The 24,929-nt window shown below is 43.2% G+C and overlaps 1 protein-coding gene across 1 annotated transcript in view; it reads left to right on the top strand.

Annotated features, from left to right (window-relative positions):
- Positions 1–24,929, top strand: part of lsamp (limbic system associated membrane protein) — a 509,337-nt gene that overhangs the window by 36,690 nt on the left and 447,718 nt on the right. The gene's annotated exons all lie outside the window — the stretch shown is intronic.

The raw sequence follows: 24,929 nt of genomic DNA, 5'->3' as shown, positions 1-24,929 counted from the left end.
GTGTCTATCGTTGTCTCCCACAGCAGTCCCAGGCTGCGTAGCACTGGTGTAGCTTCACCACTGAAGTCGAGGTCTCTCAGAACTGCTCTGTCTTCTGGCGCAAATGCCTGTATTACGGCTTCACTATTTAAGGCAAACTTGAGCAGCCTCAGATTTGATTCACTGAGAGATGCCTGCGTTCTCTGTAGTAGGCTGATAGCTTTGGCTTCGTTAGGCACCGATATAAGTCCATCATCTATGTAAAAATTACAGGTTTGTTGTCAGAATCTGTCTCCTCAAAAACCTTGTGTCCAGGGTTTGTTCTTCTGCTCCCTGCCACAGGACACACCCTCAGTGAGCTTCACGAAACCTTCGCAGGGTTTGAGGATGGAGGGACGGCCGTTCTGTAATACGTTTGTCTTAAATGTGCTCGCCGTTGGCTTATGTGCATTCCCTAAGCACACATCTCCAACTAGAACCCATCCTAAACCCATCCTCGCGCAAAAGGGGTGTTATGAGGTCCACTGATTTGCTGTCTGACTTTATGGACCCTAACAATGTCTCTGCCTAGCAAGATGAGGATTTCCGCCAAGGGGTCAAGTTCTGGTATGTGAGGAGCAACACAAGTGTGGATGGTGGCGGGCCGCATCAGATGTAGCGTCAGGCTAGCCCGCACATCAAGAGATTCAACTTGAATTCCCTCTGCTTTCCTGCCCGATGTCTCAACCAGCCCGGCGCAGGTCCTGAGTGAGTAGGGGAATGGTTGGCCTTTGATGTCGAACAGCTCAAAGAAGTCAGATCAAACCAATGATTGGTTACTTTGATCGTCCAAAATCACATATCACATCAAATCACATCAATCCATGAACAAGAATGTCGTCCAGATACACAACACATTCTTGGCGGAGGACGCCAGCCAGCACCCTATCCATCAGTCTCTCAAATGTGGCGGGGCATTACAGAGGCCAAAAGGGAGGACCTTGAACTGCCACAAGCCCCTGCTGGTGATGAAGGCAGTCTTGGATCTGGCTTCTGGGGCAAGGGGAACCTGTCAGTATCTGCTACGTAGGTCCAGGGAAGAGAACCAGGAAGACCCCGCCACTGTGTCCAGGGCCTCATCAATGCGCGGGAGAGGGTATGGGTCCTTTTTGGTCACCTTGTTGAGGGGCCTGAAGTCCACACAGAACCACAAGTTGTCTTTTAACTTTTTGGGGACCATGACGACTGGGGAGGCCCAGGAGCTGGTGGAAGGCTCAATGAGTCCAGCCCGTTGCATCTCCCGTAGGGCTTTGTCTGCCGCTGCCTGCCTGGCCAGTGGGAGACGTCGAGGTCTCATCCTGCTGGGTGTTGCATTCCCAGTTTCGATGTTGTGTTGGATGAGATCTGTCCGGCCAATGTCATCTTCTGACAGTGAAAAACAGTCCTTGAACTCCAGTAGGAGCTGCCAGAGCAGGCCCTGTTCACTGGGAGTCAGACCATCACAGTTTCTCTGCCAGACCTCCCTCACGGCCACAACTCTCTTTTCCAGGTCAGGCAGCACAGCGTACACGGGGTGGGGTTATAGGTCCTCAGTGGACAGCGTGGAGGGTGGAGCAGGTAGTTCGTTGGCAGGGGTGCAGCAGGTAGCTGGAAGAGTTGGATGTGGCTGTGGACCAGCAGCAGTTGGGGTGGAGGGCGGTGCAGGTGGTTCATTGGGGGGGGGGTGTATTGGGCGGCCATGTCGGTTGTTGTCTCGGCTGCTGGCACTGTAATGGTGAGGGCCACGGTGCAGCCCGGCTGGGGCAGCCTCTTAGACATCTGGACGACGTGCCCCCCTGGAAAAGTGAGTGTTCCTCTCCTGGTGTTAATAACACAGTCCAATGCCCCAAGAACATCCAGTCCCAGTATACAGTCCTCCAGATTTGCGACCCACACCGGGCAGCGAATTGTCTTTTTCCCTACCCCCAGGGTCACCAATGCCTCTCCCACCATGGCGGCCTGCTCTCCAGTAACTCTCTGAAGTCTCACTATGGTGGGGAAAACTGTCATCTCTTTGTTCACCACATCGGGTTTCACCAGGGTTGCTGAAGAGCCTGTGTCCACCAGTGCAAAGCAGCGTGTCCCCCTGATAGTCACTGGGGCGTACCAGCAGTCCCCTATCCAGGTTTGGCCTAGTATCACAAGTCGCTGAAGCTGGCCATCTACCTTTTCTGCTGGTTGCGCCGCCCTCACCTGCTTGTGTTGTGCTGCATCCCCGCCTGTGCAGAGTCAGGACACCACCCCAGGGATCTGCATCGTCCCGATTATGCGGTCCCCGTTCCTTTTCCCTGTTCCGCGGGGGCATTGGGGCACTGCCGTACCAGGTGGTCAGGCTGTCCACATCCCCAGCAGGTCCTTAAGCACGGCCTGGCCGCTCCTCCCAAAGTGAGGCAGCGTGCACAAGCTGTGTCAGTTCCTCCGCCCAGGCAGGTGCTGCTGCATCCAGATCAGTCCCACTTGCAGCGCTCACCTTTGGTGAATTGTCCAACGGGGGCCCCCGGAGACCAGCACACAGCATCTCTCTCTCTCGCCAACTCCAAAGCTTCCAGGAGAGACCTGGGATGGGCCAGCAGCGTCTGGATATGCAGGTTGGCCGATAGCAACGCCTGGAGGAAATGGTCCCGGGCTAATTCACTCTGAATGGTGGGGGGCATGTGAGCATATGAGCGGTGAACCAGCCCCTCAATGTCATTAGCCAGATCCCTCAGCGGCTCACCCGCTCGTCGCTGTCGGCTGCACAACTCGGACCTGAGCAGGCTAGCCACTGAGCATTGTCCAAACCGCCTGTTTAGCGCCCCCACTAAAGCATCATAGTCACTCCTATTGTCAGGGCTTAGTAACAGCAGGCTTGACAGAGCATCACCAGTAACTCACATTGCTAGCTGGAGAGCTTTCACTTCAGTAGGCCACTTGCTGGCCTGGGCTAACAGCTCAAACTGGGCATAAAATGCCTCCCAGTCAGCCTTGCCATCGTACCTGGGAGTCTTTTTTGAGGGCGGTCCCATTTCAGCGTGGGGCTTGATAACTTTAATCCTGGCCACCGCGGTTTCCTTACAGGCGACACGTTCGTTGTCAGAACGGTTAGAGCATCCAAAACCGGCCCCGGCGGCCAGGAGCCTGTGCTCCGCCGCTCTCCAAGCCTCAGCAGCGCCATAACGATCTCGTTTGTCAGCTCCCTCCTCCCGCTTGATTTTCGGACAATCCCCCAGCAGCATGTTTTGCCCCACAGAGCAGACACAGCGGTCCTCCATTAGCTTGTTGTGGACGAGATGGCGGGAACTTCGTAGGCGATGTTTTTACTTCTGACACCAATGTAACATCCCTCGTTAAGCAGATGATGAGACGTTAGTCGGTTTCAGCTGCAACTTTATTGCGCCCAATAACACAGGCTACTGTGGGCCGTAGCCAACACCAAAATAACAAACAGAGTTGCTGTAAACTCTATACTAGCCTCTCACTTAGCCTCTTGTAACATCGACTAACTGCTGAGCGCCAAAGCAGGAAGACAAGGACAACCCCCCCTAACTCCTAGCCAATTAAAGGTGTGTTATCTCCCGCTGATCACTGTTACAGGAAGCTCACATGATGGACAGGCTTCACAGTGTCTAAGCTGACAACAACATGTTCACTGACAGTCTGTAAATATCAGTACTGAAACTCAGCAGACCTAATATCTGAATTAAACTAACATTTCTCACAGTAACAATCATAACAGTTAAACACTAACATGAACCCAGTCCGTTACAGTATCTATAGCCTTTTAACTTTGCTTTTTACAGCATAAAATCAACATGAATTATTCAATTACAACAGATATGTTATACATACAAGCGATGCCTCTTCTGGGGAATCAACAAGTGAGAAGCCTTTACTTTAAATGAATGAACGTCTGAATGAAACGTAAATGCCTGAAGGGCAGAACAGGAACTTACAAAGTCTGTGTTGAGGTTGTTAAAATACTGAAAAAAAGTTTGTCATAGTTGGTGAGTTTGGTAACAGCAGAGTTATTTTATCAAATCTATTTGTGTGGCCATACATGACTGTTGTCAGTTTCATCCTCACATGATGCAACAGGACTTCAAACTCTGAAGTGCATCTTTAAATTTACACCCATCTATTTTCTTTTCTTTTTTTCTTTTTTTTTAATCTGTTTTTGTTCCAGAGAGCTGAACACTGAGACCAAAAGCCTGAACAAAACCTTCTTTAACTGGCTATTGGTTTTTCTTTTTCCTCCTCCTCACTCATATTTGAATAGAGATTACAGCTGCTGGCTCCGTTCACAAAGAAACGTGATGCTGTGTTGGAAAGGAAGAAAACTGGAAACAAAAGTTTCATAATTCAGGCTTAATTGATTTTCTCTTTTGGAGGAATATAGTAGAAAAGCACTCATTTTCTGTTTAGATGGAGATTTGGCAGCTGTCTCTCTGCTTCTTCAACCAGCTATTATTTTAGTCCATGAAGACAAGACAATATTCACAGCAAGACTTTTGTATTCATGAAGTCACATATAATCCATATTAAATACAGATTCCAAACCTCACTGTGTAACTAAATAATAACATAAAGACAAACTTTGGACATCGTGTGAAGGTGAAGCTGTGACCTCATTGAGTTTTAATTAAAGCCGCAGAGAGGAGAGGCATCACGTCAGTGAGAAAGTAAGGAGCAGAATACAGATAAGACACAGAAAGATGCTCCTCTTCTCCACCAGCTTCAACAGTGTGTGACTCTTACACTCAGCACAAACACATCTCAGTTCATTTAGACACAGAATCAGCAGCGGGTAAACTGTATTTTTAGCTTGAGAGCTGGCAGAGACTTGTTTTCCAGGGTCAGTCTCAGTCTCTGGAGGTTTGTGTGTGTCTGTGTGTGTGAGTCGGTTTAACTTTCTCTGGACTTCACCAAACTTGAAAAAACAACATTGAATTGTTCAGCTTCTCTCCGTGTGCGAGTCTGGTTCTTTTACATGTTTGAAGTTATTACATTTGATTTAGCAGCCCCTGCAGCCCATGCTGTTTCCTATTAACCAGCCTGGCTGCTGATTCCTCATCACTGCTGTTTGGCAGAGAAGCTTTATGAAGGCTGGCTAAGTGGAGGAAATCACTGAGAAAATGTCTTTTCCATCAACACTGAATAAACAGTGTGGATTGAGTGACTCTTTAAAAAGATTTATGGTTGCTGAACTAAGATGAAGTCATCCATCAGGATTTTCTCTCTGTTAAATCAGCATCTGTCAACATCAACACATAAACACAAAGTAAAGAGTAATGAAAGTTATTATCAGTCTACATCAGAAGTTATGAACTGTATATTTCTACTACAGGATTCCTCTGTGAGACACTAAGTGATATTTAGTCAAATATTATAGTTTTTTCACCTCATGACAGAGCGTTGATGTTTTCTGGTCTCCTCTGACTGCAGCTCCAAACAGATACACTGATGTTAAAGTTTTGCTTCAGTGAGTCTGAGATCTTGTAGCTGTGCAGGATTCAGCCTCAGTCAGTGCGAGAGGAGGAAGATAAAAGCCTTTCAAGTTTGTATTTTATTTGTCAGTACATTTAAAGGCTGATAGACTGAAAAGCTTCTAGGACGTTCTCTAGAAAACTGTTTCCTGCGAAGTGTAACTCTAATAAATTACACAGTCGTGAAGCACTAATGAAATTATAGTAAAGTGGGACACACACACACGTATCTTGTTTAGATGCTGCAGAGTCCACGGCCATCCTGAAGAATGAGACAATCAGAAAATACATTTGGCCTTTGATGAATGTAATTATGTGTCTGCTCCAAATGCCTCCAGGTCTGTGTGGAGCAGCTTGGATGTGATGCATTATGTTTACGACTGTTTACTATGAAACTGTGAATATTTTTAGCTGACTGGATGAATAGGACACAAGAGGTTTGTCTGTGCAGATAGATGAGACCCTAATGTGTCGACTAACAACCATATTTTAAGATGCCCACACACACTTTGCTCGACAAGTAATTGTAATCAATGCAGTGCCTGTTCAAAATGTGCCTGTCTGCAGCCTGATGAGAGTAATGAGCCAACATCATTATTCATGGTGTTCATCTGTGTTCATTTTTTATTCATGTCAAGGAACATGTAGGAAAGGGATATTTGAAGCTTTCTCGAGAACCGCTCATCCAGAACACTCCACAGTCCACACTGCACTTCCTGTGGTCCTCGGAAATACACCTGTGAAGTCTGACGTTGATCAGATGAGCAGAGGATCGTTAGATGTGACCCAACATTAAAACAGGTCAAAGTTCTAGTTCTACTTTGTTACAGTTCAAATGTTCCAGGGCTGTAACTGAACATTCTACAGGTGGAAGTTTGACGGCCTCGTTTCACTTCACATTTTAAAACTGTACCTTTATATTCTAGAACTGAATCTTCCAAAGTTCTGTCACTAAAGTCTACAACTGTAACACTTAACTTTCTACAACTGTAACCCAACATTCTAGAAGTGTAACAGGCCACTGTTATAGTTGTAGAATATTACAAGTGCAGTGGATTGATCATGTTCTCATTATCTTCCCTCTGTGGTTGTGATCGTCTTTACCCGCTGATTCTGTTGTGAAATTTGTTCAGTCTGTTTAATTCTCACACCAAATGTCTGAGCATTTGATTGGCTCCAGTGTCAGAATGAGAAGTGCTCACGTGCTCATTAATCTCTGATTGCTTGGACGGTCTCAGTCATGAGCACAGGACAGAAATGTCAGAGCAGCTGTGATCACTGTGATCCACGTGAGAAAAATCACATTTATCCTTCACACTTATGTCACATTCTCATCTTCATTTTCACACCTAAGTTGTTCTGCAGCATTTAGACACTTTCTGTTGATCTGAGCTTGAACTCTAAGCTGTCTGTCATCTGAGATCAGAATGAGAAGCGCATGCAGTCATTCATACATTTTCGTTTTCCTTTAATTTCCACTCGAAGTGAGTTCTGCATAAATTGTGGTTGTGTGCAGTGGTCTTTAGGACCAGCCCATAAAATGTCTTTAAATTACTGATTAATTAGTTGATCAGTTGATAAATGATAAATGATCTGTTGATAAATGTCTTGTGTCTGATCCGTTTAGTCTTGAAGCACATTCGGTTTTGCCTTTTCAGAATCTACAATAGAGAGCTGACACCACTGACTTCATGTCTGCAGTGATTTGGTTAAAGACTGAAACTCACTGCTTGTTGTGGAGGCAGAGGCTGCTGTCTGATGGGAGGTGGATTTCCAGTTGAGAAACCAGCTGGAGAGAATCAGGTGGAGGAGATGGTGTCTGTAGAGTCAGAACAGCTGAGTTTATAATGAACAGATAGTGGATAACAAGCATGTCTGAACACATCTGCAGCGGCTGTCAATCAAACCACACACACACACACACACACACACACACATCCTCAGGCTGATGGGCAAACAGAGTAAAAGAACACAGTCTAAGTCTTGGAGCATTTACTTTATATACATACATTTAAGAAATGTATGAAAAAAAGACGATCACCAGGAGTTCAGATGTCTCAGGCAGAAGTATTTATTGTAAGCAAGGAGAAAATGATGAGCTGTATGAAGCCAACATGTGAATCAGAGTAATACCTCACCTATTCATGGGTTTATATATTCTTAGGTATCACATGGTTACAACACTCCTGATGGTGAAAGTGAAGGGAACAGCAGAATGACTGGGACAGCTCTTACTGAGCTCCATACTTGTTTTTCATCTGTTAATTCACTCAACAACAGATTGTGACAAACACTTCTACATCTCAAACTCATGTATAGTTCTTCACCCTCTTGATATTTCAGTATATAATCTCTTCTACATGTTTGACATCAGGGATCCTGTCCTCCGTATGTCGGAGCTGAACTTTTAGCTGAGTCTTCTTGAGACAAATAGCTGCACATTAAATCTGTGTTCTGTTGTGTAATTCATGAATCAACCCATCGTTGCAGTTGAAGTGGCATCATCTGTGTCCTGCAGCTCATTTCACAGCTCATTTCATACAGAACCTCCTGCACTTGTTGGAAACTAAAAGCCGTCACATTAGATGAGTGAGGTGCTGCAGCTCCTCCCTGACTTTGTGTCGAGAGCAGCAGCTCTCATCCAGAGCAGGAGAGCTTCACTATAGTCTGGTGCTTTCTTCAGTTAGGGCCCTTTGTGGAGGAGGAGTGATGAGTCTGTGCTATAAATGACAGCTGGGATAGTCGCCAAGGTCATTAAAGAAAATGTGGCAGACACATCACTCAACCACCCTCTCTGTCCTAAAAGCCTCTTTATCTAAAAATACTGAACGTTCATCCTGCTTCTTGCCCACACATGTGCCCCTGGCAGACTTGAGAATGAGCTCAGAAGAAATCTAACTCGGGGTCTCACTGTTCTGCCAGTTTACTTCTGCAGATGAGACCAAACCTTCGACTTCAAACTGGAGCTCTGAGCACAGACATGTTGAAATAGAAGCTCTGCATATGAAGTTCAATGAGGAAAACCTTTACAGTGACACTGAGGCATAAATTTGACAGGATCCAGTCACACATCAAGTTGATGGACAGTCGGCTGCTTAACTGTTGAAATGATGAAGAGACACACACACAAACTGACTGTTTAATGTTCCTGTGTGTGTAATGCTCAGGTGGAGGTGTAGATGGAGATGTAGGAGAAATCAGAAATTCATGAAAACGAATGTGATATTGGAACATGTGCAGATGTGGTTGCTGTTGCTGTTTGTCTTCATCTCTCACTGGTGGTGTGTTTCTTTTTTTAAGATCATCTTCATCAGAGCAGACTGATTCTCAACCTCTGTCACTTTGGTTGAAATATCTCTTGTAGCACTTGCAGCTTCTGTGGAGAACCTGCTCTAAGCTCAGATGATATGATTCTCATTCAAAGCAGCTGAACTGATCATCCCATTCGACTATAGGAGAGTAAAACTGTGCCTCCTCAGCAGGGCGTCCTCTCAGCTCACTGCAGGGTTATCTCTGTCTCTAAAGACGACTGCTGAGCTCCAGCTGTGCGGCTCTTGACTTCAGAGTAAAGTCAGAGTTGTGATAATCACTCTGCCCGCACCTTCTTCAAGACTTTTATATCACCACAGGACCTGTGATTTAAAGCTGTTTCTATGGGAAGTTTGTCAGCTCAGTTTAACTGAGAAATCCTTTCAGAGGTTTCAGCTGCAGTTCTGAACTGAACTGAGTTAAACCTCAGCTGCTCATAAAAAATGTCTCAGTTTAAAGTCACATGTAAGAACATTTTATTATCCCTCCATGCCAGTGACAGCCAGGGCCAGAGGCACATTGTTTTCAGATTGTCTGTCTATCTGTCCCATCCTCATGGATACGATACATCAATAATGCCTTGACTCAAGGATGAACTAATTAGATTTCAGGGTCAAAGGTCAAGGTCAGTGTGACCTCACAAAACACTTTTTAGCCTTTACTCAAGACTTCACACAGCAATTATGACAAAATTTCACATAGATGGTTAATATTTCATATGACTCTGGATCAACAGGGATTTAATCTGAAACTAGTCTGAGTTTTGGAGGCATACAGCCCCGAGGCAGTAATTCTAGTTTCACTGATGTTTTCATATTGTTCCTGGAAGGCAGCTGTATCTTCAGCACTGAAATAAAGTATGAGCTGCAAGCTTCTCTTGTCTTATGCAGGCTCCTGCACAGCCCCACAACCCCTGAAACAGTCTGGTGTTAATATCATTCCTGCAGCCTCCCACAAGGTGAGATAACGTCTCATCCATTTGCTGGGACGTGAACACACTGCTGTCATTTAAAGGATTACAGTATAGTGAGATTCTTGGATGTACCCTCTTTCAAACACATTCCTGCTAAATGTCAAGCCATTCAGCCTCAGAGACAGATTTCAATCTCAGCATCGAGCCTCATCACATCCTTTTGTTGACTTTCTGTGGACAAGCAGCATCAGATCTGAGAGATTTGCTGTGACTCCTGCTGCAGGGATGAGACTGAGAAGAAGCAATGAAATACACCAGCAGCTGCTCTGTAACTGTAAACCTGTAAAGAGAGAAGAGTGGGTTTGACTGGAGTCCAGTCACATGACAGAGCAGTGCAGGGAGACAGCAGCAGGACCACTGCAGCCACATGTGTCTGCTTGAGAAAGGACCTGTTTATATGGGAAAGATGTTGAGGCCTTTAAAATGAACAAGTACAACAACCCACACACACAAACACACACACACCAGTCTCCATAACAAAGCGAATAAATGTACCCTGCTATTGTGAATATTGTAGAGCCACAATGTTTCTGCTTGAACAGCATGAAACCTGAAGTCAGGTCAACAAATACCAAGTGTGTGTTTATTCCTCTCTGTTCAAAGTGGCTTCCAGAGAACTGCATGTGGTTTAATGCGTGTTGGAAGAAGAAATTCAGAGAGATGATGAGTGCAGTCGTAGGAGCCTGTGGCGTGGCTGCAGCTCCTGTGATGCTGTTTTGACTGAAGATTTTATCACAAATGAGTTTCCATCCACATTAGTATAAGACCAGAAGCTGTTGAAGAGGCTCCTCATCCAGCACACACACACTCGTCATCAGCTGTTTAATTGTAAATCAGTGTTTGACATTTCAGTCCTTTCACCATTTTCCTTCATGTCTGTTGACAGAAATGTGTTTTCCTCAGTTGCTGCAGCTGTGGACAAAAACTTGTTTGTGTCTCTTGATGAAAACACACAGTCGTTCTATTGAATGAAGGTTTTCCTCCAACAGAGTGGATTTATTGTAGAGGACAAAGAGGAGGGTCAGGTCAGTTCTCTGTCACACTTCAGCAGGTTTAACAGCTCCCTCCTCGCTGTCACCTCTCAGCTGGAACACTTTCTATTTGTCTGCTGGAGAAAGCGCTGTAGTGGGTCAGGCTGTGTGGAGCAGCAGGGTGTGTTACTGTGACACACTGCTGTAGTTAAGGCTGAGTTCTTTGGAAAAAGGCAGATGTAGCTCTCCATGAATCTTGTTTTCTACATCAACTTGAAGTGTTTCTTCAGGATGTTGTAATCCCTGGTTATTAGTCAGTCTGTTAGTTTTATAGTCAGTTTATCACTGTACAGTATAAATGCTCCTTTTATTGGCAACTGGGGTCATTTTGTTCAATGTCAATAACCTTAAACATAATTTTCAATTTTCTTTTTTTTTTCCAAAGAGAAACTCTCAGTAAATGAACACAGATTTATTCAGTGCTGGTCACCTTTGGAAATGAACTCCACACAGATTTGAGCTCACAGAGTGTGAGGCACAGCCGTGGTTTTTAAAGAGACTGAGGATTGATTTTGTTGTGGAGTGAAATAGATATTTGCACTTTGATAGATAGAATCACTGTGAGGCCTTTTATGAGAGGCCTCTTTGTGCTGATAGTGAATATTTAGATCTGGATTTTTAACAATCACTTTGCAAACTGAAAACAATTTGTGAGGAATGAGATGATGAAGATTCAACAGTCTGCAGTCCTTTTCCAGTATTTTTGAAGAGCTCCTAAAGAAGGAAGCTCTTTAAAGCGCAGCTGGTGTTTTCAGGTCATTGATGAAGGAAAATAAATCACAGTGATTATGTTCAGCTTCTTCTTATATTTTTGACTGTTGGTTGTTAGGAAGATTTAATGGGTTTATTGTCGACCTCAGTGATGTGACTTGTCACTGTAAATTGCAAAGACACAATTGAAACCCCAAAAGGAGCCATTCAGCTGAACAGCAGCTGTCATGTAGCTGTTGTCTTTCTGAGCAGTGGTGACAGAAATGATGGTCTGATCTCTTTTGCTGAACTGTTCTGCAGCACATTCCTCAGCACAGAAACCAAACTCCAAACTCTGCTTGTGAACAGTTGGAATATTTGTCAAGTCTCATCTATAAGGAAGCTGTCAAACAGCCTGCAGCCTGTGCAAACTGAGGCGATATAAACGCTGTGGCTCAAAAACATGTTGCACATTTTATTACACAACTACTGAGCTTCTTTTTTGCTTTTTTCATTTTTTGATGAAATTCTATTGGCATGAATTTTCCCTATTCACTGTCGTGTAATTTTCTGGCCTCATTTGTTTCAGATTTGTTCAAATTCAATTTGTTCACTGTCTCCTGATCCCAGATCTGCAGATGTTATTGTCTCATATCAAGTCCTCCAGTGTTCAGTAACTCTTTGAAAGAGTCACATGGATTCCCTCCAGTTGTCATCCTTTGTTATAATCATTTGATCAAGTGTTAAATTTGACATATTGTAAATGAATCATCATATCACAGTTCTCTGTTCTGGTCTCATCCAGATCATTCTCTGTTTCTCTTGGCCTGTCAGGCATCTGGCTGCTGCTCAACACCAGCCACTATATAAACACATCAAACAAATAAAAATAAAATCTTCTGTTACAGTTTCTACATTGTTCATCATGAGTTAACTCATTTAATCCTCATGGACCTGAAACTGTGACTGTGATGACCTGCTGACACATGTCAACATAAACCCAGTGGTATCGATGCATGATAAACATTTAACTATTGAAATGATCAGTATCAGTATTGGAGTATTTCATGATAAATTGTTTGTAAATTGGCTGAAACTAAATTCTCGTCTTAATGAGTTTCCCTGTGTGAAGCTGGACTCACCAAACAACATCAAACCTCATCCAGATATATTTTACTCTCCACTCTACCTTCATCTGTTTCACTTTGTCATCATGTCCAGTGCATCATCGGCTTTGAATCTCTGATTTTTTAGACTCTCTGATATCAGCTGATATTTTTGAATAAAGATGAAGAGAGAGATAAATACAAAGTCTGAGGTGAGTGTTTATGTGCTGATAATATCTCCACACCGAAGAAGTCTCTATATCTGAGTTTCTTCCTGCAGCAGCTTCACTATCAGTGAGTGTGAGGAGAGGACCACTGCTTGATGTGTGATCTTGGTTTCTCATCTTCCTCCTCCTGCTCGTCTGCACATCAAAGCTCCCGACTGGAGCCCTGCCTGCTCTCCCACACCTCACACACTCTGCCACCCCGCTGATGGTAGAGGGGATAGTAGAGCTTCAATCAGATCTCATGTTTTTAAGTGGTGTGAAAACTGACTTTAAATTCATTTCAGTTTTGACTTCTTTTTTAATTAGATGCAAAGACCACATTAATAATTCCTCACTCCACTACTAAAGCGTGCGTTGGTGCTAAATTCATACACCCCAGAGTCTGGATCAACGAAAAACACTGTTAATTCATTTAATATTGTAGCCGGTAAACTAGCAGGCAAAGTAATTACAGACTTAGTGACACACACACACACACACACACACACACACACACACACACACAACCCACAGAGAATAAATTACATTAATTCAACTCTCACAAAGGAAAACAAAATATCCTATTAGCACTAAAACATTACATTTTTTAATGGATTAACATGACCTGACTTTCAACACCTCAGCGTCTGCTCCTCAGGCTGCAGGCCAGGAACAAACAACAGCCAGTGGAACTGATTCGATCACTGCTGAATATAAATGACATGAGATGTGAAAACATGAATGCTTTGACCATTTGGGTTTGTCCTGTTCGGAGATTTTTCGAGTGTGAAACAGATGCAGTTTAAAAGCTGTCACATCATTGCATTAGCATTTGGATCTAATCACTGGGTCAGAAACATCAGCATTTAGGTAGTTTGGTATCTTTCATTTGAATGGATATTTCACCCTCTGCAGGAATCATTGAAAATTAAATCATTTTATCAGTCCACCTTCTGGTGATATTTCTGGTCGATTTCATGTTGACAAGAAAACAGAAACGTTTTGTTGTTCACAGTTTTCATGATGCCCTCAAGTTTCAGGTTTAAACAAGTCGACACTCTTTGCTTATGTTTTGTCCTTTGTCAAGCTGCAGCTACAAAACCTGAAGTCGTTGAGTTTAAAGTTGTGTTAGTGATGTTGTCATTGGTTGTAAATATGAGTTACAGTTTGTCGCCTCTGAAACACAGTCACAGTGTTTTTCCTTCAGAGCTGAACTGGGCTGTGTCTCTCTGTCACAGTGAGGTGTAAAGCTGCTCTCATCAGTGTGTGTCTGCCGGCCGCTGGTCGAAATGACTGTAAAGCGTCTTCCTGTTTCCTGTCAGGCCATAATAATCCTCTCACCTTCACTAAACCTCCACATGAAACTGTGTCACTGACACAAAGTCTGCTGCTTCGTCACTCAGCCTTCTGACTTGTTTCCAGAGAGTAGAAGGGCTGATACACACAACTCACTGCTGTTCAGACTGTTGTCACACAATATACCTTAGCCTTTAAAACTCCTCTTCTTCTCTTTTATTGACCTTTGTGTCTTTTTCACTTCCTTCCATCGTCCACTTTAAGCTTAATCTAATGAATTGAAACCTCTCTATCGTCTCCTGTTTCACAGTCAGTGTGCTTCTTCACTGGATTACTACTTTACCACTTTCTCTACCTAAAGCATGAAGACCCTGTTTGAATTTGTAAACCACATTTCTTGAATCTTCCTGTCACTGTGGGATCAAGGATGAAAAGAGAGAAAAGTTAAACCTTCAGTAAAGATGAGTTTCTTTAACTCACTTTCTCTGTCTCTGTGGACACGTTTCAAAGAGGTTCTGACTCTTCATGCTGAGTCTCTGTGGGTTTGTAGAGTTGTACTTTTAACATCCTTTGTTCTCTCCCTCCATATTCTCACACTCTGCTTCTTCTGTCGTCCTGATGAGTTTCACATCTCTCTCTGTAAAGTCTGTTACCTTTGGATTTTTGCTCTTTCCTGTAAATCAGATGGAGAGAGATCCCCTGCATCCCCAAACAGCTTCACACTTACACACCTTCACAACACATGTGCATGTATCGTGTGAAGAAAAATTATTTCCGATACGTCCCACTGAGCATTTAGCTTTAAGCTGTTCACACTCCATCTGCCAATTTCTTCACTTCATCTCAGGCCAGCCTCTCTACTGCTGCTGTACCAGGCAGACTTGGCACACACACTGTCTCAGCCTGGCATGGATCAGATCCGGTCAGCCTCTGTTCGTACAGGAGACTTCAGCTCATTAGAACATAACAAAAGAAACTTGGGCAGATGAGTTTTCAGCAGCTGGACTGAAGCAGAAACCTGCTAATTTAATAGATTTCTAGTTTGCAGCTAAAAGATCATTCTACAGTAGCTCTCTGTTGGGAGAGGTTTCCATGGAGAAGCTTGATCTGCTTTCTAAGTTCTTATCTCTGATCACTTCTGTATCCAGGCTAATTCTTCTACCATCAGCACTAAAACTGGAGAGAAACCACTTTCCATTTTTATACAGTGCATGAAGTTAATAAAATTTTTTAGTCTGTTAATACTGTTGCACCTTTGACAGTTAAAATATGAGCTGCCAAAACACCTTGAGATAACAGTTAAAGCTGTCATCTGAAAAGATGGAGCAGGAAGCTGATGGTGAAAGTTAAAGCTGACACTATATCACCATATTCTGAGAGTAGAAGTTGTAAAATATTACCAGACAGGGTGGAAGCACAAATAACATTTCAACACTATTTTCAGCTATTGACATTTTCTTAGTCTGAGTCCAGACATAAAAATGTCTTTGTTTGACTTGAAGCTGATTCTTTATCTTTGTGTAAGTTTGTGTTTTGATTGTGTTTTTTTCTGTCTCCTGCTTCTGTTTTGGGGCTCCTGTCTCTTGATCTCCTTCATCCTGGATCTTCTTCTTCTGACACTAAAATGCAGGTAAAACATGACTTGTTCTTATCTCGTGAGGTGTGAGAGTTGACAGGGAAGTGTGTGTGTGTGTGTTTGGTGTGTGTCACAGTCTGTGGTTAAGTTAGTGGTGTGAGTGTGTTTGGGGGTTTTCCTCCATCTGTGTGAGGATACAGATGGAGGGTCTCAGGTCGTCACATTATTTGATGATCTCTTAAGGTCAACACCTGTTCTCAGAGCCAAAGCAGCTCTGAAGTGTTTCCATCTGTTTGCATGTTGAAGCTGTGAAGTGTCATGAATCCATGAAGTGTGACTGCACCTCACTGCAGATGGTTACTACACACAGGCTGTGAGTCTGACACTGATGAAACTACACTACAGCCTTGGTGCTCCAACAACCTGCCTGTTGAACACATGAAGTAACTCACTCTGAAGCTCATCACACGGAGGCACAGGAATGATTGATTGTGGGAGAACAACTGATGTGTGTGTTGACGGAGACACAGTTCACAGCCGTCGCTGATTCTTCCTCTGCTGCTGTTTGTTCAATGGAAACAAGTTTGCTGCTGAACTCTGCTGAGATGTTCGTGTTGAGTGTGAGTGGATGAGTCTGTGATCTATGTTTTATTGATAGAAATTAATTGTTGAGTGGTGGAAGAGGAGGCTCTGATTGTTGTCTTTTATCACATCTGTCACAGAGACCAGCGCTGGAAGGAGAATTTGGTGTGTGTGTGTGTGTGTGTGTGTGTGTGTGTGTGTGTGTGTGAGTTGACTTCAGCTCATCAAGCTCAGCTCTGTCAGTAAACCCTGAAGCTCAGAGGAGCCACATGTTGTGTTTGGATCCAGAAACATTGAAGAACTCTGAGCATCATGAGATGAACCCAAACTAATGAAGAGCCAGTCATTAGACTGAGCACATTATTTTCTCACCACATGCAGCCAGAGGCCTCACCTTCATGTTTCCCTTGTCTTTTTTATTCTTCTTATCATGATGCTGTCGTTCTGTCCTCTTTAAAGGTTCAGACCACCACACTTTAATCTCACATAATTATCTCACTGCATGAATGTGTGTGTTCATCACTGTGATAACTATGATAAACACACATTACTTTTCCCGCCTGCGTAGTTCACTGTCAACTCTTTGAACTCGTTCACACACAGATTCCCTGTTGTTCTCGGTGAAGCTTCAGACCCACACAAATGAAAGAGGTGTGAATGTGTGAGGATCAGGTGCTACTGACAAATGTTCTGTTACTAAAATAATGAGTCTGTCTTTGTCAGTCACAGCGCTGAAACAGACCCCTGCCTGGCTGCTCACACTGTTCAAAAGAGACTTTATACAGACCACTGGCAGAGCTTCTGTCATTAGAATCTGCTGGTTGAGCTGGTTGTGGAGTCAAACACAAGTTCATTCAGTGAGTGTAAATATAGGTGAACCACAAACTTGTGACACGTGGTTCTCACAGCTCCTCTTCAGAAAGGAAAAGAGTTTCCGAGCTTTTAGAGACAAACATGACAGGAACCTTTCACACTGACATCCAAAGTTTCGCTGGAGGACAGAAACACTGCGGTCTGGACATTAATTATAAATCAAGTCACCTGGAGGTCGGGAGCTTTCAACTTAGTGTTCAGTATGAGACATGAGTGGATGCGCTCTGTTTAATTAATGTGAACTTTCTCTCTAATGAGGGGCAGTAATGAGGAGGACTTGTTTTCCCTCCAGTGATGAGACTCTGAAAGTAGAACTATAAAACCACAGGACCGGTCTGTGATCAGACGTTTCACTGGACTGGTTGATCTGTTGCTAATTTTTTTACAGTGTCTAAAACATGTTTTTGCAGCAGTCCATGACTCAGCCTCTGTACCGGTTCTCCTGCTGCTTCTGGCACCGATCTGAATCTACTGCAGCTAATATCCGCTGACTATGTATAAGTAGCTCACACAACCCCACGTCAAATAACCTGAACTATCACTTTCACCTCCTGTAAAAATCATTTTCTCTACATTCCATTTAAAACTTTTACATTGTAAAACTAATACTGTTGAATCAGTGTCTAAGTAATAAGGTGGTACAGGTTCAGTGGAGAACAGGTTCAGTAACTTCAGATTTCTTAAGGGAAAAACTCACATATAAGTGACTTTCTCCAAAGAAATCAACTGGACTGCAGCAGATCCTCCAGACACAGAGACTCTATAAATCCTGTATCAGCTCTGTGGCACTGAGGGGAGATCACTCTGGCACACAAACGTTCATTCATCATCATTTCATGCTGTGTCATGTAGCACACAATGGCTGCAGAGACGTGTCACTTATCATATTCAGTGCTGTTGGTCAAACATGACAGAGATGAAGGACTTCGCTATATAATATATATGTATAATGTATATAATGTGCCAATATCAGACATGATCTGTCTTCAGTAACAAAGTCTGAGGCTTGAGAACAAACAGTCTTATGTGTTTTTTAATCTCCATCATCAGATCACGTCGTTAATATAAAAGCAGATTTTACTGATTCCTCCTTATTCTGGAGTGAAAGGAAGTCATGATTCGTCAACAAATACACAGATGCTGATGAGAAGTTGTTTCTCCTCTTTGTAGTTTGTTCACTGTTCATTTAGTATCATTAGTGTTTGTTAAACATGAAGTAGCAGTTCTCTCCAGTGGACCATAAAACCACCAGACCTCTGTGACTTCATCTCACTCTCACATCAGTGTCCACAGTTTCTACAGTTTAGCTGCAGATGCTCGGTGTCTTGTTAGAGCTGAATGTATGGAGTATAACCCAGAGGTCACTTGCTGGTTGTAATTGTTGCCTCTCTGCTCTGCTCTCTTCCTGTCTGGCTGCTGTGGTGTGAGGATCAGAGGTGATTTGTGCTGCTTCACAGATTCTTGTCATCATGTGTGAGCAGAGTAAGAGGCTGTTCAAGTCTCACTGGTTATCTGAATGTCCTCTGTGTAAAGTAGCTTCACCTGCTCGCCTCTCCTGTACCAGGACAGGATGGTCACATGCTGTTGGTTGTTTTTGATGACTCTGTTCACCTGTTTGATTTTTGTCCATCTGCTTGTTTGTTTATTTATTTAGATCCCCATTAGCTTTTGCACTGCAGCAGCTATTCTAACCTGTGAGCAGTGACGCTGCCGCTCTGCTGCCTGTGAGTGTAGATGGAGAATAGTCTGATATCTGTCTGAGTAACAGGTCAACAGGGAAGAGAAACCTGATACTAGATGCAGAGGATGGAGGAGAGAAGAGGAGGAGGAGATGGCGAGCCAGTGGAGAGGAAGGAATCAGTTTTTAGTCCAGAGAGGAATGAGGTGTGTTCATGTGTGTGTGTGGGAGAACAGCTTCTCTCAGTGTCAGTGATGGGATTACAGCCACACTACGCTGAGCTGCCTGTGTTGGTCACTGGATCCTTTGCTTTTACTGAGAGGCATTTAAAATGGCCTCAGGGAAAACAAATCAGTGTAAGTTCTCAGACACACACACACAAACACACACACACAGATGAATAAATGATGAGTGTCTGACCTCAGTTTCAAGGTTTTTCTCTTCAAGCTACTGCAGAATAAACATGGTCACAAAGAGAAGAGAAAGGAGATTAAAACATCTTTAATCCTCATTGAATGACAGTCACTGATGGACACGAGAACATCAGCTTTGGCAGTGACATTTCCAAATATAAAAACATGTCTCTGTATATTCAACATAGTTTTTTCTGAAATAGCTGCGTTTGAAGTGAACTTTTCTCTATAATTCTCAAACTGTTGTTTTGTTCGTTACTTCAGTCGCTGCATCTGTGTCTCCCACTGTGAGTTCAGCAGGAGATCACACGGGAGTTTCACTTTGATATTTAACTGTCGACATCAACACAGACACAAAACAAGAGCAGTGAAAACCAGTGTGGGAGGAGGAAAAGGACACTGGTCAGTTCATAAGGACAGAATATGATCCCAGCCTTGATCCTGTGCTGATGTGAGCAGTGACGTTTTCCTGTGAATGTGGAGTCATCGTGTGAGCAGGGAAACCTTCACATTTCTGCAGATAAAGAGAAACTGTCAACAGACTGCTGAAGGTGTTTGTTCTTTCCTGCAGTCAAACACTCACTCTCAATCCCAGTGGGAGCTCTGCTCTGGAGATCGAAAGGAGAGACTGATGCTGACTCCAAAGATGAGAAACAGTGAATTCAGTTTCACTTCTGCTCTGTTCTCACTGTTCTGGGATCAGATCCACTGCATATTTCAGCAGTGACGACAGCAGGGCCAAAAGATTCAAGCTGAAACCTGTTGGATGAATGAACTGCTGGTGAGGTTGTGGATCCTCCTGAAGTGAGCAGCTCTTTAACATTTAGTGTCTCAGTTTCATTCAGTTATTCAGTGGATTCAGAAAAAAACTGATGACTGTAAAATTATTTATCACATGACTCAATGGATAAAACCACACACACACACACACACACACACGTTCGCAGCTAATTGCTTTCATGGGGATTGCTCCTCTAATTAACAAGATCAAAAGGCTGACCACCCAGTTGCATGCTGGGTTATCACTGTGTTATTGTCAATTAACAGAGAAAAGAAAATGTCCTGAATGAAAAAGAAAGCAGAGTACCGACGGATCTAAGTGAAATACAGCTGCGTTTGTTTCAGTACAGATGAGGATCCTCATCTATACTGAATCTAACTTCACAAACATGGTGATTTAAAGTGATGTTTTACCAGTTCACTGGGGTTTTAGTGTATTTTTAACAAAAGCAGCAACATGAAGAGACCTGGAACCTGTGAGTGATGTTGTGGAGTGAGCAGTGGATAAAGAGTCTGTGTGGGAGTGACAGTGTATGAGGAGGTACCTGCATGTTCACATGTTTCCAAGGATGACAAGAAAACTAAACTGTGTCCACACCGATCTGTAAAGTAGACACCAAACCACCAAAGAGTAAACCATTAGAAAGTAGAATTCTGTTGTCACAATTATCAGTCTTTTGTTGTTTGTTTGTGAATTCATGAGGCTGTTTTGTTGGTTATTGTTGGTTTCTCTCAGCTTTCCTCTCAAGTCTCCAGTGTTCCCACCACAGATGCTCCTACCTGAGGCTGCTCACCACAGTCTAGTCTGAATTTAAATAAACTTATTAATCTTCTCAGCTGGATGTTTACTAAATATATTAGGTTTGGTGCCTTGCCTGAGGGCTCAGTAGAAGGCCTCTCCACAGTAAATCAACAGTAAAATGAAGCAGTATGAAAGCAGAGAGACAATGTGAGCTCCACTTGTCCTTGTGTCCCCTGTAATGACCGCTGGCTTTGCTTCGGGGCCGAATTAAGAAACAAATAGAGGAACACATCAGAGCCAACTGAACACTACTGATTCTTTTTATCTTTAAATTGGGGCCAACATAAACAGCTCGTCATTCAGCATGTCATTAAGTGATCTGTTCATCACAGGTTGACTCAAAGTTCTCATTTGTCTTTGCCAGATAATGCTCCACAGGAGTCCTCCAGCTCAGAGACGAGCGATGACAACAGGGTTTGTTTTATGTGCCAACGTCCTCTATTTCAGTTTGGCTGTAAAGTCAGACCAGCAAATAAATACATACATAAATAATGCAGTTGTGCATCTGAACCTCCTGCAGAGAGCACATCACATTTTAGTTGAATAAACAGCTGGTTGAATGAATGTGAGTGGGAGGACTCCCTGGTCTCCAGTGAAAGACTGGCTGCTGAAGAAGGAGTCCAGTAAAGAGAGAAACGGCTGCTGTAAAAGAGGAATGAAGACTGGATGTTGTACAGTATATGATGCTGTGGGACCTCAGACCAGTTTCTTTCTTTCTTTTGTTCGTTCGCTGTGTAACCTTGAGTGTATTTCAAGAAGCAGAGGCTTCCTTTGTATTCAGAGTGTGTGCGCTGCAGTAATGTCTGCCACAGCCCATTTCCCCCAGGAAAAGAAAATGCCAGATGACACACATCAGGATCAACCTGTGCGCAGTGTGTATTGCATGTTTGCAGTGTGTCTTTGTCCACATGTCCCGAGCTGGATGTGTTGAACTCAAAGCCTCTGTCTTTCTTTCTCCTCATGGTCATTTCATCGTGACGTCTTCACAGTGGCATCAAGTGCTTTTCTTGATATGAACATATTATCTGTACTTTTTCATTCTCAGTCTGAGTATTTGTAGCATAATAAAGGAATCAATCATCTTCTGTTGAGCCTTCATCTTGATCTATTGACATACAACAAAGAGGTGTAAAATACCATTTCAAAGGTCCAATGTGCTACATTATGTTTATAAATCCTGTCCATGAAGAAAAGTTCCTGAGAGAAGAATATCTGAAATCTCCCGACAGCTTCACATCTGAATCTCTCTTTAATCACACTGTCTGCTGCCTTCCTGTTGTATTCTCAATCGATGCTGATCAATAATCAATATTAATCTTTGTCCATGACATTGAGAAACAATGAAATGCCATCTCTACAACAGACACTACTCAGTAACAGTTGAAATGCAGCAGAGAAGCTTGGAGACACAGAGACTGAAGTGACGCTGCCTCAGGGAGAATTTCCTGAAAACTAAAGAATCCATGAGTCGACCTCTGCTTCGCTGCTGCGTCGACATTAAAATGAGATCAAGGGAAAATTTCCTTTAAATCGGCAGAATTAATAATTAGTGGTTTTAAATGTGTACAGACCAACCAGGATCAGGTCATTTAAAATCTCGTGGGGGTGTTGATTGTTCCGACCACAGTAACACAACTCTGTGGTGTCTCTGACAGGTGATTGTCACTGACGATATCTACAGTCCAGACCTCTGACTGTGGGATAAGCTGCTTTATTCTCTCGTCCTGTTCAGATTAGCATCAGAGGATTTGGGGACATCATATTGTGATACACACTGTGTGAGTAGGTAGAGCTTGGGTCCTGCCACAGTTTAAATTCCTCAATGTGCTGATTTGTGTCAGAAAGACAAAAGAGAATCTGTTGAATCCAAAGCCCTGCTCTTCACTCTTCAGCCAAATGCTTCACATTTCTATCACTGACACAGTGGCTGTCTTTCCTGAGGCGATCACACACCATGGAGACACAGAGATGGAGCCCCGGGGTTTGAAAATATCTTCCTCAGTTTCTCTTCCTCTTTTATTCTGTCTCATTTCTACGTCACAGTAAATGTTCCCTGGTCAGCTGATCTTTCTCACCAGCCACTGTCACATCTACTTCCTGATGCTGATGAGGAGGCTTTAGATGAGATTAGGGCTCCACTGATTGCTGTGTAATTAGACAGTGATGAGAGGCTGATGTCATTGTACAGACCCCCTCTCCTCTTCTTGGCTCTGAGTTTGACAGAGGAAACCTGACTGGGCGGAATACTTATTTAAACTGTGGCGTCCCATGTGTCTTGATGTGTTGTTTCTAAATATAGACCAACTGTGCTGCAGTTTGGAGACACTTGATGCAGCTTTCCAGATGGCTGAAAGTGTGTTAATGGAATTGAAGCTGCAGTAATAAAATGTGATGGAGTTGAAGATGTCATTTTCTGAAAGTCCGGTCTATTTTTATCTGCAGGCAGCTGCAGATGTGATTCACAGGTGAATTTCTCCAACCTTGAGCGTCCGTTCTGTGGTTGTCAGCTTCCTCATCTGCTGGTAAATGGACTGATTTCCAGACACTTCCAGCTGTCTGTTCCTGTGACATCCTATAAGATCTAAATCCTTAGAGTTCAATTTGAAAATCATCCAACTCCTGTCAGGAAGGACAGGACAGGAAGTGCTGTCACAGCCCAATCCACCTGTGTGTTGGACTCATTTTACTATCAGTTACTGTTGTGACAGTGATCTGATTCCTTCCTGATATTTCTTGTCACTTCATAAACAGACTGTAGGATGCATGATTGTGGAGCTGCTCCTCTGCCATTTCCTCCTCTGTGGAGTTGGTATGAATGAAACAAGAGGCAGAGGGAGTGGAGTGATGACCCTCCCAAAACTCCTCTGCTACAGTCACAGCTTTCCTGACACCTGCAGGTGATATGATGCTGCTTAGCACTTGTGTTGTATCAGCATGTTTGTGTTTCACAATGATGCAACCTTATTTTGTAAGTCAGGACTGACAGTGAAATACATTTAGTGTTTCACTCTCTGCAGTTCAACACAGCATGTGAATTTACTGAATAGCAACATCAGTTCAACTCATTTTTTCATATAATTTGCTTTATAGGCAGGAAACTTGGTTTAAGGTCAGAAAAGTTAATTGCTCTGCACTCTTAGCAAAGAACATTTCAATTCATAGTCTTGTCTTTTGGCTGGATCACTGTATTACCCTCGTTCATTCAAAAAGAGAAGCTAAATCAGCTGGCTGCATATCTGTCCCCAACCTACACATTTTATTTAACCAATAAAACCTGGGGGAGCAGTGAACAACTCAAATAAAAGAGTGTGTGTAGGATCAGTTCCTGTTCAACTGTTACATTTTAAACTGTCCACATTTAATCCAGTTAAACAGAAGGAATAAAACCTCCCTCAGTAATAGACTGGATCTTAAACGCTGCTGATTTAACTGGAAGTAAATAAGTTGGAAGTTAATGAGGTTTTATCAGCAGCTCAGCTTCAGAGAGATTCACTGACACAGAGAGGAGATGATGAACGGAAAGAAAGACGGAGAGAGTGTGAAAAAGAAGAGCGAGGACAGAAAGAAGAGGTTACACACCTTTAATCGTTCCCCTGGTTGTCTGACAGACGTCTCTCTCTCTCTCTCAGAGACTCACACTTGTCTGCTCTCTGTATAAAACACAGACCTCCTGGAGCTTCTTTACATAATGCAGACCTCTCCAGTGGCAGTGAAGCTTTGGAGCAGAACAGCTGTATATTATTATTCTCTCACAAAGGGAAAATTGTTTCAGTGATTTACTCGAGCAGGATCATGTCTTCATTCACATTTGTAAGTCAGGAACAGCAGCTAATGTTCTTTCCATGGTTCTACTTGAAAATCTAATTAGTGCTTATTATTGTCCTCTTGAAATCATTGTCCTCACAAGAAAGAGCTTATGTGATTAAAGTCTGGGGGCTCGGCCGGTCCTGGACTGGGTTTGGTTCGGTTTCTAAATCCCATTACTTTATTCCTCCAGGCTCTGAGGCTCATGTTTGTGTGTCTCTTTGTTCGTGGTCAGACTTCTCCATCACAGCTGGAAGTTTTCCAGTAAAATAATGTTTCTGATTTGAATTAAGAAAACATGTGTGACTGTTCCTCAAATTTATATTGTCAAATAATCACAGTTTGTGCCTT

The sequence above is a fragment of the Trachinotus anak genome, unplaced genomic scaffold, assembly GCF_046630095.1.
Source record: "Trachinotus anak isolate AG129_WGS33_773 ecotype Australia unplaced genomic scaffold, CSIRO_AGI_Tana_v1 ptg000034l, whole genome shotgun sequence".
NCBI classification, from domain to species: Eukaryota; Metazoa; Chordata; class Actinopteri; order Carangiformes; family Carangidae; genus Trachinotus; species Trachinotus anak.
The sequence above is the reverse complement of the archived record's forward strand: the minus strand, read 5'-3'. Positions and strand labels throughout refer to the sequence as shown.